At 38.6% G+C, this 14,304-nt stretch overlaps 1 protein-coding gene across 20 annotated transcripts in view; it reads left to right on the top strand.

Annotated features, from left to right (window-relative positions):
- The window catches only part of FOXP1 (forkhead box P1), a 499,850-nt gene that overhangs the window by 311,521 nt on the left and 174,025 nt on the right, over positions 1-14,304 (top strand). The gene's annotated exons all lie outside the window — the stretch shown is intronic.

The raw sequence follows: 14,304 nt of genomic DNA, 5'->3' as shown, positions 1-14,304 counted from the left end.
ATATTGTTCCCCCAGGAGTAGTGAGAATATGTGCTGCACGAACAATGATTTAACATCTGAAAATGGTACTTAAAGAGTTTTCTGTCTGGTAGTAATGTGATGAAGGCTTCTGAATGGAACCTGGGGACTTCATTTCTTCTATTTATCTATATGTCTCTCTGGCTTTAGTCAACGGTAATTACATATTTAACCCCTTAAATAAGTTTAACCCTCTCAGCACCAACTTCCTTTTTTTTTGGTCTCACATCTGCTTTTGTTATAGCACAGCTATGCTCCTTGAATTCCTTGCCAAAAAAAATCAAAAAGACAACAGAATTTTGGAGAAGTTGTAGCCAGGGAAATGCATTGAGAGTAATACCAAGCTCCACCTCTCTTGTGGAAGGAAAGCAGTTTGAATGTAGATGATAGCAGCCGGGGTAAAGTGTTCTAATGGGTTCAGTATAGCTGGGAGCCTTATAGAAGAGAGAGGGAGAGCTGTAATAAGGGAGGAAGTTATAGATAGTGCTCTAAATCAACAGTATAAATTTGCTGCTTACTTCAGCAGTATAGTTTTTTTGCAGCTTTCTCAATTAACACTTATTCTGCGGGGCTTGCTTAATAGCTTATGTGAAACAAATATTAACATAAATTGTTTAATTATATCAAAACCTTGAATTCCTCCAAGATGAAAAATTGTTTTTAGCTAAGAATACATTTGCAATAAAACATCCTCTAGTTAAAGTAAATGAGCTCTAAGGAAAGCCATAAGATTGTAGCTGAGGTACTTTTACAGTTTATTTTCATGGTATTTAAATTATGACACCAGTGGGTATTTTTAATTAGTGCATCTTTAAAGTGTGCACTTGTCTACATAAGCCATTTTGGCAAATTTGAGAAATTCATACAGTGGTTGCTGTAAAAGAGGCCAGCACAGCCTACAGGAATTAGAATTAAAAGTTTCTGCAAGCTGTTGTCAACATGACCACATCTCATTAACTTAAAAAATTGAGATTATTTGCCTTAAAGCTTGATTTGACTAACAGTAATCAAATATTAGGCTCAACAGAGAAGGAGGAAAACAGCTTCTCTGTTGTGGTCTGTATCTTTAAGTGTTTTCTGGATCCCTTTAAACAACTATGTAAGATTTCTGTTTTGACAAATATAATGGGGGGGAAGGGGAGAAGGAAAAATAGATAGCTTTGAAAATAATCTCAGTGTAGTCTTATTTTACGCTCTGACACATTATTTACTAAATTTACGCAACATAAATATGATGTCTCTGATACTTTTCATTAAGTAGTTGGAATTAATTATCTTGTATACTTCCCTGAATTATCAAAGTTTAAGTACTGGAAACTGGTTCCATCTTATGATGATGGTCTTCTTCAACGGTTAAATAGACATGAACCTTGCATTTATATCCTAGATTCATTTTATTGTTTTAACAAAAAGATGATGTAGGTTGCAAAATTGTTCATGAAATCAGCCAAGATAGAAAAGTGCTTTTCTTATCTCATGCATTCTTTCAGTAGCTTGTTAGTTCAATCTGTGGGGGGAAAATATCTCTTTGGGGCAATAATTAAGGTATTTGAGTATAGGAAATCTACAGTGCTTGAATTTAAGAGAGTAGAGCAGTCAGAATCTGATATTATATTCTTCTATGTTTTCCTACTAAACAAGAAACAATGTCATGCCTAGGTGTAAACTATGGCACATATTATTTAAAAAGGATGCAGTTAAACAAAAGAAGATAAAGTCTTGTGCCTTTTTATGTCTTTGAACTGAGAACATGTGCTGCATTTTACTAAAGGAACATGAGCTTTGAATGTAAGTAACTGGTTTTTGCATTAGGTACTCCCTGGAGGTAGCAGAAAAATATCATGTCCCTGCATGAAATGCGAATGTGAAATCTACCAGAAAGAAATATTTATGACCATTTTATGCTTGATTAGACTTGGATGACATCTGTTAGAAGACAGGGACTGGACAAAGAGAGAGACGCTCGGGGGCAAATGTTAACAGAGTTGTTTAGATGATGCTGGGGCAGAAGCGTCCATTTACTGCCAGGCAAAACATAGAATTGTGTTAGCAAAAGTGCAGCTGACAAGAATTCACTGTGATGGAGACACTGTAAACCGACTAGCTGAAATAGTAAAAATACAGCTGCTGATATTCACTACACTGCCACAATTTATGGTCAGGGATCTCAGCTAAACACAGATACTGTAACTTTCAGAGATCAGATACATTAATACAGTTATATAAATGTGAGTCAGTTCTGCAAGAACGACAGCCTCCCTTTTTGCAATTGTTGTTCACCATGCCACAGCATAGACCTAGAAGAACTGAAAAATCATCCTTCTTAAAGACTAAACAAAACATACTGCGTTGAAATAACCAACCTGAGTGTTTCTGTTCCATTACTAACTTACCACTCATACTTTCCCCCTGTAAGCTGTGATCCTGCTGTCCTCTCTGAATGAAACTTGCTCCTTAGCTGGAATTAATTTTTCATTTGAATGTAAGGGGCCAGGTTCTGATCTCCTCCTTTACACTGCTGTAAATCCAGAGTCACCTCATTACAGCCCAATGGAGTTATGCCAGATTGACACTGGTATAATTGAGATCAGAATCCGGTGTCAATAATTTAATCTTCTCAGATGGTGCCAGTGGTTTAACGTCAAAAGTTTGACAAACATTTGATCAATTTTTAACAATTTAGCTTGAAAGCACATAAATGCTGTTTATTGTGTTTGCAGAAATGGTCTTTTATGGCTTGAGGTATGAACACTCACTTCTTTCTGGTTCTTTTCCCAGCTTTCTTTTCCTGTAAATTTTCTCTGTCTGGAATGCTTATGGGAAATGTTATTTTGTTTTTGTTTGCAGCAGTTCTGTTGTTTTGATTTTGTCTGAGTGGTATGGAAAACAGTACGTCACTTGGTGTGGGTGTTTTGTCTATTGGCCATTTGGCTATTGCACATATATTTCTCATACTTACTACATGATGACAGGAGAACCCAAATGGCATAATTTTCCAGCTGAATTTTGCTTTCCAGTTTAATAATAGTGAAGGGAAAACAAAGTTAATAGATTTAGCAGTTTCGATACTGCTCACGTGCTGATAGATGACTTTAGATTTTTTTTTTCCTGTGTGGTTAAGGAGCTATTTAGACAAAGGTCATATTAATGCATATATCTGTTTCTGTAATAAACTGCATAAGGATTATGTTACACATTTTGCATACAGTTGTGAAAAACTGTAATTTAAGTTGCAAAACCCATAAAAGGGCAATAAACAATTTTAATATCATTAGTATGATTAGTTTATGGTACTTTTATCCTGTTTTTAGGCAGTACAGATCATATGCTCTACCAATAAATGTCTTTTAATTAAAAATGATTTAAAATAAAAAATTTTGATTTGAAAACAGTACACAATGTTCCCAAGATAACTTAGAGGTTATAGCTGAATAGAATTAAATGCAGGATATACTAATTCCTACTTAGAAATTACAGTGTTAGGTGTGAGCATATTGAAAGAGTATAGAATTCAGCTTTAAGAATAGATAATTTTTTTGTGTAGTACAGAAATACAAAATGGAAAGTATGATTAATTTTTCAATTTCTCTCTGCAGATATCTAATAATTGTACCCCTGGACAGCCAAAGGCTTCCATTAAAGATTTAAAATGCAAAAGAAAGGTAGAATCAAAAAGATGGTATTTTGGATTAAATAATGTAAAATAACTGTAGGGCAATAGCGAAGTGAAAGCTATTGGCAAAATAAAAGCTTGGCGTTGACTTTCCTTGAGACATGCTTAAACATTTACACAGATGCATGCATCTTGTTATAACAAGGGTGTTAACAGAAAAAAATATATTTGTAAGGTTGCTTAAACTGGCCATGATTTTCAAATACATTTTTGTCCTTCAGATATTGATTCACTTAATCATGGTGACATCATATAAAAGCATGATACATGGCAATGTCGTATGGAAATTCATATAAGTGCATTGATAATGTTGCCCAGCATACAGAATTTGTTAGAAATCCACATAATATATTGTTTCCTTCACTGAGCATCTCCAAATATTGGGAGGGAAGAAAGCACTTTGCAACAGCCACCTGTGAATGTATTTTTTTTTCTTAAATAAAGCTAACTTTTATAAGCCTAGAGAAAAGGAACATTGCATTTTTAGTATATAGAAGCTGTCAGAAAGGTCCAGCTGGACTTATCCTCCCTGTTCTGTACTGTCTTTATCACTTTGCTCAGTTCCACATAATAACATCTTCATCTGAGATTGCTGTGGCACAGGGGAACTGCATTTGTTGATCAAATTTGGCTGGATAACACTGTGATCTCGTATCCTGAAGTGCAGAGATGTGCCTGGAATACGTAAGCATAAAGCTAGCCTCTTGATTGATTGATTCTGCCTGTCACAGTACAAGATAACTGGATCAGTAAATACCCTGTGCACTTCAACTTCATCTACACAATCAAAAGTGAGGGCATCATGGGGCTGAAAAACACTGAGGCATGATGGGAATATATACATTTCAGAATGATAGCCAGGAACTTACAAAAAGAGAAGATTCTTGCTGTGTGTTTATACATGAATAACATGAATGTTACATTAATTTCTGTATATTTGCAGTGGATCTGATTGAGTGTTGATTTAGTTCAACTTCACAGTGGTGTAACACCACTGACGTCAATCAAGTTACACCAGAATCAAACTGGAGTAATGCACTGGTGAATCAGGCCCAAGGTCTTTTAGTTAGAGTGAACAAGATGCATCCGATGAAGTGAGCTATAGCTCACGAAAGCTGATGCTCAGATAAATTTGTTAGTCTCTAAGGTGCCACAAGTCCTCCTTTTCTTTTTGCGGATATGGACTAACACGGCTGCTACTCTGAAACAAGTTTATTTTGTGCCTCTCGTACTTGAGTGGCATGCTATTTATGAGCTAAAGTTGCCATATTATTTTATTCAAGTTATATGAAGATATCCAAGGAACTGAAGGTACTCTGTGGTTTGGCAAAATGTTGGCCTCCTTCTGAAAAGGGCTGAGCATCTGAAAAGGAAGGATCCAGGCTATTTGACTTTGGAAATTTAGAGTGAATTGTGAATGAAAATGAAGAACGGAAAATAAAATCAGAAGTGCACGCACACAAAATCCTGCACATGGACAACATTTAAAGAGCAAAAAAGTCCATGTTTATGGTTTATTTAAATGAAAGCATAATGTAGCGAAGAAACTGGTGTCTTCAAACTTCGCTGGACATTGCAGTGGTATTTTTGGGTCAGAAAATGACGGCCAAAGTTGGTGTTTGAATATGCAATTCCAAGAAAGGTCTAAAGAACAGCGCTTCTTTTTAGAAAACATGCATGACAAGTGATTTGTTGACGGGGAAAAAAACGTTTGTCCATCAGTAGCCCTCAAATTTTAGGTTTGTCTGCTGCTCTTGTGGTCTCTAGTAGGTTTCATGGCCCATGTAAGATGGTAGGGCAAGAGAGATGTGTCTGTTCAAACTAATGATGGCTTTAACTTAGTGATATTTGGATACATGCCCTATGTACGTCTTAAAATGAGACATTGCTCTCCAAAGGCATGTTCCTGCAGAAGTCAGTGACAAAACTCCCATTGAATAGAATGGGGGTAGAATCAGGTCTTTGAAGTACGATCCTGCCATCCCATTGGTATCAGTGAGAAAGTTGCCTGAGTAAGGACAACAGGAGTGGGTCATACATTTTCCTTGTGCTTGCTTGGCTACTTGAGCACCTTCTTTGGCAGAGTTGTCTTACTCCTAGGAGAAATGGCTTAGAAGCTCATGAAATACTGAGTGACTTGTTTATTTGGTTTTATTTGTGTTAACAAAAATGGCTTTTGGCCATGTGTGTCTACGTTGTAGGTAGCTTTAATTTTTTTTTTATGTTGCTTAATTGGAAACCCGTAAAACTATATAAAAAAATGTGTGTGATAAAATATCTTAGGGATGGAAGATATCCCTTAGCAGCTAAAAGTCTTATCCCACAGTCTTGATTCAGGCTACAACTCCCATGAGCCTATGTATGCTACAGTTACAGCCTTCTTAGGAGACATGGCACGTGATTTCTTTTATAGTGTAGAATGGAATTTTGGTTGCGATTTTTAAAGGCGCGTAAGGGAGTTAGGTGCCCAGATCCCATTAAATGTCAGTGGAATTTGAGTTCCTAACTCCCTTAGGATCCTTTGAAAATCCCAGCTTTAACCATTCTCCTGGACCACACATGTTTCAGCACTGACACGATTCTGGGATACTACAGAGATGAGCACTATAGGTATATGGTAAAGCCCAATCTTTAATCCTGTTCAGCCTCATGGATCAGGGTCACTAGAAGATGGAACTCTGTTGGAGCCAGTGACACCGGTGTTACAAGCAGATTCCCTGATTCCGAACTGTAAAGTAGGTTTGCCCTTAAGCTGAGTAAGGACTGCAGGATTGGCCCCAAATTTTAGAATTTGGCCCGAAGAAGGAGGTTTTAGTAAGAGAAGTTTGCTGATGGCTGTTACTTTTAAATTGTTTTTAGAATAATCTAAAATATTTAATTTGACATTTTAACTTTACACTTTTGACTTTATACTAAAATCTAGATGAACACACCTTGCTGTAAAACTGCTACAGGACTCCTTCTGAGACTCGCACCATAGAATCACCTGATGCCTAGTGACAGAGAGCAACAGAATTCACGCATCCCTCTTGTCACTAACTAAGGCGGGCCACTTTTCTGCTTGTCACATGGTTTGGCTCATACCTTGCCATTGCACAGCAAAAAGTGCTTAAGTAAATTCATGTTTATTTCCACTTTATATGGAATCCACCACATCCCCATCTTTCTGAATGTGCCGATTTGCAGGGCTTGGTTTCAGCATATGCATTGCTCCCAAGTGCTGTATTTTTAAGTGCATAATGTTTGACCACATAAAGGAGAATCGTGTGCCTTCATGCTTCTATAAACTTTCTGACATCCCACCATATTGTCACTGTACTCTGTAGCTATTCTCTGCCCTCATCTGTAGCATCACCAGCATTGACTGATAGTCACCAAATCACCAAGCTCCATATACTGTACTGTTCATTCATGTATCTGTCTGAGTTTGGTTATGGTACCATTCCTTCCCTGTTATAACCCTGGTTTGCTGCCTGTGTTTACAGGTAAATCATCCAAAGGAGTGTTGGTGGCTGTCGTTTAAACACTCTCTGAACATGGGTTTATAACTCATTTTACAAGGTTCTCCCAGGTCTTGTCGCACTTGTCACTGTAGTATATATATTTGTACGCAAAGTGTTCTAGCTTTTTAGCATCAGTTTGGCTTGGTAGACATGCAACTGTATATGTTGGATGTGGGTTGACATTACCTTCTTGCCAAGCCTGCGTGTAGTTGGTGGCATCTGAAGATTTGCGTAGGTTTCTGATGGTTGCAGTACTTGGCATCTTTGTTCCTTAACATTCCAACTGTTAACCATTTATTTTGATTAAGAAACTGGGCGCTCTGCTTCCCACATAGTTAGTTATAGCAGTAATGTCTCAGTAAGGCTCCACACCTACAGAGCTTGTAGTGATTTCTGATTAAATGCCAAGAGGTGCTAGGCCCAGCTTTGCAAGTTAATGGCTGTTGTCTGTGTGTGTGTGTACATACATAGACAATACAAACTGTTGCTGCTGTTGACTAAAGGCCCAGTCACGCATGGTGCTGAGCACTTAGTGATATCTTCTGAACTGACTTTAGTGGCAGTGCAGGATACTTGGCATCTTGCAGCAACAGTCCTTAAAGGCATAGATCAGTGACAAATGACCTCCAACTCTAGAACTCTGTGTGGTGTTTGAGAAGTCTGTGGGTATGGTACGGAGTTCTTTTCAGGTGAGCCAACAGAGGCACTGATCACAGGAGGCCTGCCTGTGCTACCTGACACCCCATATAGTGTAGAGAGGGCTGACCAAATGAATCAGGGCTCATGAGATTCCTCTCCTTTTATCCAAGCAATGAGGAAAGGAGGGTAAGGGCAGGAAGACGAGAGAAGAGGACTCCTTCCCCTTTTACCAGCAATATGGAATAGGATGATAGAGAAAAATCATTTTCTCTCCCTGCAGCTAAAAGTATGGGGAAAGAAGAAATATCTCCCATTTCTTCCAAGCATCTGGGATGTAAGAGATATAGAACATCACATGGCTTTATACGTACACATATGGCTTGTGACACACAATATCATGGCGCTGCATCACTTTATGATCATGTGGTGTCAGAGAGGCAACATCATAATGCAGAGATAAATGTCAAGGAATCATTGTGTGTTGCTGCAACCCGATTCAATTGTGAAGTTGTTCTGCAGCGTTGAGTACCACTGGTACAAAGATGGGGCCGCAAGCAGCATTACTCCACTGATCTAACGTTTCTGACCTGATTTCTCCCTTCATATCAAATGGTGTCATGTAAAGCACTTAAACTTCCACAAGGACAATTCATAAGACGTTAGACAACTGGTGGTGTACGTCATGGTGTCGTCCCAAAAAATTAGTAAATTTCCATGATGAAGTGGTAACAACTAAAAACTCAAGAATTGCCAACAGTTACCACATGGTGGTATGTGAGAGATTTGCAGTCATTTGTATTTGACGCATAGGAAGAAATCTTGTTTATTTTTAAATGGTGACCACTCTTCCTAAATGTGTGATGAAACGTAGAAGAAGGCTAAAACTAACTGTAATACACCACAACAGCAGAACATGTCTTTAAAGTAGCACATAACCATAACTTTAAATAGTGTTTTATCAACCATTAAATGCTTGAAAGTATTTATTTGAGGGTAACCACCCAACAGCCCATCACAGTGATCAAAAGTTTTGCAAAAAGTGGTTAATCATGTAAGATGGTGGATGCAAAAGTCTAGTAATGAATGTATGAATTACAAGTGGCCAGAATCCTTGTAAATAAAGCAAATCTGTTGGGGATCGGAGCCTACTACTTTGTTTCATGTAGGTGTATCCTTGTCCTTCTTTCTTTTCTCTATTCCTTTCTCTGAGCAGGTGAGAGGAGTGACTTTTAAGCAGCATTTGTAGGTCATCTTTATAAACTACATATGGTTATGTGAGAAAATTCCTAAATCTGAAACGCCGAAAGAAGGTGGGGCAAGTTTAGGAGTCTAATGATAGTGCTGCACCATGGGACTTGTTTTCCTTGGCTAGAACCCTTTGACAAGGCTGATATATTTATGTACAAGCTAGTATTTAGCTTGGAATTTTACACATGTGAATGATGAACTAAACAGAACTCATTTATTTTTCCTTCCCTCTGTAGCTTTTTGAAATGTGAGGTTACATATTGCAGACAAGTCTCAACATATCCACCCTGTGCTTGACCACTAGAATTAATAACTAGCCACATTCCTTGATGATTCTATAGGGATTGGAAGCTAGGCAGCAGAGTTTGCTATGCACGAGAGTTAATAAAAAATTTCATTGCTGGAGGAAAGCTTATATACAGTAGTCTGTTTGTCCTGTATTTCAACCACCTGAGTCAGAGCCAAAAAAGCAATTGTCTACTACATATTTCAAACAGATGCTGAGGGGTAGAAAGGGTGACTAGAATTCACAGCAATAAAATGCTGGCTCTTTAAGTTCCCTTGAAGGAAGTGAACCCATAAAATTTTTGCTGCTGACTTGTTTGTCCAGTTCTTTGAAGTATTTAACATTAATTTAGCCTGCAAATCATTGCCACCTCAATTTTTCATTGAAGTATCAAAGCCTGTTAAACACATAACCTTAGAGTGCACAAAAATTGATTCTTTTAGCAGATGTATTCATTTAAGAGTTATCCATTTAATAGGTTGTTATTGAAGCCAGTCATACAGTATGCACGGTATACTTAGGTTTATTATTTTTATCATTCTTAATTTGACTTCCACTAGGCAAGTGTGTTTTAAGTGGAGTTCTTTCATCCATTTCCTCCCCTGTGTACTTTTCCATTGGTCTCTTCCATGGCATTTCCTTGTCATAAGCCTAAGTAGACAGTCGAGAAAATCCTGGTGGGGACAATTTCAGATTATACACTCAAGATTCCTCTACCCTGTCCTACCTGGCGAGTTGTCCAAGTAGAGAAATCAAGGAATTGGAAGCCACTGGTGGGGAAATAGTAGTGAGATCAGGGCTTAAATACAGCCAGAGCTGTCTGGAGTGGAGTGCTGGTAAATATTTTCCAAACACGCGGGAGCCCTGGTGCCTCCCACGGGGCTGAAGTGGAGAGCCTTGGGGGCTCTGGGAAATAGTTGATGAGAATTTAAGTCCTGAGTGAGATCTTTCTGCTGAGTGGCCCAGATCAGAGCAGTCTCCCAGTGCCTTGGGGCTGTTCTGGAGGACTGGTAGTGGAATTAGGATGAGCAGGAGTTCTAGCTGTTTAATGGAAGAGACAGGACCATCCTCCAGTGCACAGACAGAGGCCAGTGTCCTAGAACTGGCAATATAGGTGTCTGGCATGCCCGTAGGGGAGAAAGCAGTCACGATGGGTGCCACCTAGATGGCGCTGACATTCATCGTTTTTTTTTCTGGCCCTACTACTGTTCTTGCATCAATTACCATCTCTTCCACTTTCCTCTTTTACCATCCATTGGGATATAGAAGGCTCCACTGAGGAGACGTGACTTTAAAAGGGAAGTTTGGGTAGTCATAGCATAGGAAAAGTGAGTTTGAAAGTAAGGTCATAATGATTATCTTGCTAGTCATTGATATTATGGTGCAGCAGTAGATGTCCCAACCTGTTTCCCACCAGTTGGAAAAACAAATGCAAAAATTTGTCACGGGACATTTACGGTCATCATAATAACAAAACAAACAAGCCATGTTATATTTCCTCAAGGAAAAAATCAGTTTTTATTAAAACTGCATTCATATTGCAGATGTTTCACATACTCAAAATGATGCTCACCTGGTGTAAATTGTCACAGCTTCACTGCAGCTGAGGATCTGCCTCAAGAAAATTCATTATGAATATTTTGCACACTTACTGTTTTTGGCCACTGAGATGTGTGAGAGGCAGTTGGGCATTGTGGGCAGCATCCATCAGCTGTCTGTTTCAGCTAAAAATGAATAACAGTAAATCACTTGACAATTTAAGTATCAACATTACCATCTTTAGGTTTCAGAGTTAACTTACAATTAATGTGAGTGGGGCAGTTCGCATTTCTCAAGTGTTCTTTCAGCCGGTCTTTTGACACAGGGGATAGTCATATCCACAAGGGCTATTGACATTATTTATTTTAAGGAACACTCAGATTAGTCATCAAGGAGTAGATTCCATTGCAAATTACCAAGGCACACAATACTCTGAGACCCTGATTAAAAGGCCTTCTCCTTTTTTTCCCCTTTTGACTTTGTTTTTTTTCCTTGTATCTTCTTACTTTGCTGATATTGTGCTTAGTTTTTAAAGCCCCTACTTCTGCTGTCCTGAATTGACAATCCTCTGTTTTATGGTGTTGAAGAGTCAGCCCCTCCTCTGACCTTCCCTCCAGAGGTGCTGTCGTGACAGCAGTGGCAAAAATGGAGGACATTAGTGGTGAGGAAAGCTTTTAAAAAACACCATCAAAGCTAACGTAGAAAAAAAAATAATACCAGGGGTGTCAGTTGAGAACCAGCAGGCTGGCGACCCTACTGTGCTGTAGTGGGAATGTAGCAGCCTCAAGGCTCTTCAAATGATTGGTGACATGTTCAAGATATTGTTAAATTACCTTTTTCATTGGTTCTTGAGTCTTCTGTATTAAAGACAATTCTTTGGAAGAAGTCAAGAGAATCCTGCTCAGTTTAGAGATAAATCTGAGCTTTATCAAAATCAGGGGGAGTGGTTGGATCTGAGGGTTTGGTATGAGACCCGTTTCTCTTTCTATATAATGTTATGTGGCCATACTAGAGTTAATCTGTAATGCATCAGGATGTTAACTGGAGAGTATACATAAAAATGGTCCTACTGGGTCAGACCAAAAGTCCATATAACCCAATATCCTGTTTTCTAACAGTGGCCAGTGCCAGATGCTGGTATTTTGGTGTTTGTATTTTGGCATCTTTCCCTGATAAACAGTCTGTGAAGTGTGCTTGTGAAAGAAAGCAAGAAAGTTAAGTAGGTTTTAAAGCTACGTAAAATACTGAAATGTATCTGTAAAAGTATCTTATGGCTGTTTAAAAAGAACAGGGTTTTTTTATTCTGTGTTTTCTGCACCAAAATTCGAATATGTAGATTTATACGGTAATAAACTCAATGGATATATTTCATATTGAAGCAAAGACCAGATAGCGTTTAAGCATGGCTATCCATAATAAACAATATGGAAAAAAGATGCATTAACCTGAAGGCTGCTTGGACCAAGTTTTACATTCCTTGTGCACCCTAAACTCTCACTGAGTTTGTTCTTGAGTTCTGTTTCCAGCATGGACTCTCACAAGTTCCTTCCTTTGTGTGCCTTAGTTTCTCCAGATGTGAAACAGGGTGCAGATACTTATTTCCTTGTAAAGCTACAAGTATCATCTTTGAGATATAGGGGTGAAAAATGCTTTCAGAGGGCTGTATATTAGTAATAATAACAACAATGACCTCAGGAAGAGTCTGGTATGCAAGAAAAATGAAAGACCGAAAAAAACAGTTATATTAATTGTGCCTGGGGATTGGACTGATAGTGGGGTGGCCTAAGGATCAGGGGGAATGAGTGCGGAAGTGGTTTAAAACAACCTTTTGTGCCCTCCCTTTCCACCTTAAACTGGTGTAAACAGTTTTGGCCTGGCCCACAATATTGCCTTTTTTTTTTTTTCTATTTCTGAAGTTATTCTGAACATCACTGTAACTGCACACAGTGCTGTATCTGGGTTCATATCAAAGGGGCGTCGAGAGTAAATATAGCTTAGGCCCATGAAAAGTGATGAGTTCCAAACTTGCATGCAGGGGAAGAGGTACAGGCAGGCAAAGCATATGAGTGGGGGGAGTATTGCATTCAGGTCAGTATATGAGTGGAGAGGAGACTTTAGAGCATGGGGGAGAGCCATTTATTTTGGGGTTTGATAAACTATGCATTCCAAGGCTAACTCCTCGATACCCGTGCCTGTGTGTCCTGTGTTCTGTGCAGTACCAAGCACTCATAAACACACAAAAAACACACCCTCCAACATAACAATACAATATGGTTCCTATTCCACTCAGGGAAAAATAGGACTATTCAGAATTCTCAATTGGTTGGTAAAGGTTCTTGTTAAGACAAATTCTAGCATTTTCTAGTGTGTAGTAAACGACAAGCATATGCAGAGTGTTGAAAAATGCTGTGAATTTTTAATTATGAATTACAGCAGGAGATCAGGTTTAGTATAGGGTTTCCAAACCCACTGTGATCAAAAAGGTGCCAATGAGAAAGATCAGGTATCAAGTGGCAGTGTATATGCCAGACTGTCTGAAACCTACCTTTAGTATCTTGTTTGCGGAGGGATTTGTCATTGCATAATCTTGTTCAAAAAAGAATATAGACAGGCTGTTTGACTAACATGTAGAGTATTACCAGGGAAATTAATTCTGATACAAGAGCAATCACAGAAGCATTTAAAAAAAAAAAGTTTGCAGTATCTATCTAATCTACCACTGTGGTATCTTAAATGCTGAACAAAATTATGAGAAAGCAGAACAAGTGGTGTGTTCTCTCTACATTCCCCCAGGTTACAGAGCTGTGCAAACATACACATTCAAGTATTTACACCCACACCCTACATACACCTTTTTTATTTTTATTTATTTCCAGGCATCATTTCTAAGGAACAGTTTTATCAAAATGGTGTCTCACACTTCAGTCTAATAATACAGTCAAGCCTGGATCCAGTCAGATCTCTTCTGGCAAGAAATTCATAGTTGGGGTACCATCACTGAGAGAGGCTGTGCTGCCAGTGGCCAGTCATCATTATAATGTGTGTATATCTAAACATGGGTTCATTGTCTCTGTGAAGTGCAGCTGTCTTGCAAGGTTATGGTGGGTGAGGTGGTCTTTAAGGTCCTCATATCCCCAGTCTGTTAAGGGCTTGTGTAGCTAAGAACCAAGACTTCGAATTCTCTTTGGTAGTGAATGTTAGCAAGTGGAGTTTGTAAAACATAGATGTGATGTGTTCACTTCCACTGTTGCTGCTTATAAGGTTTATTGTTGCACACGTTACCAACTTCACCCCTCATATGGAAGAGGCATTCAATCCTAGATAGAATGATTTACAAGTGCTCTAAACTGAAAATAATTAAAGAGTGGATTATCAAGATTAGATCCTTGCTTGAGAGC

The sequence above is a fragment of the Caretta caretta genome, chromosome 7 (assembly GCF_965140235.1).
Source record: "Caretta caretta isolate rCarCar2 chromosome 7, rCarCar1.hap1, whole genome shotgun sequence".
Classification (NCBI taxonomy): Eukaryota; Metazoa; Chordata; order Testudines; family Cheloniidae; genus Caretta; species Caretta caretta.
This window is presented reverse-complemented; position numbering and strand designations above follow the sequence as displayed.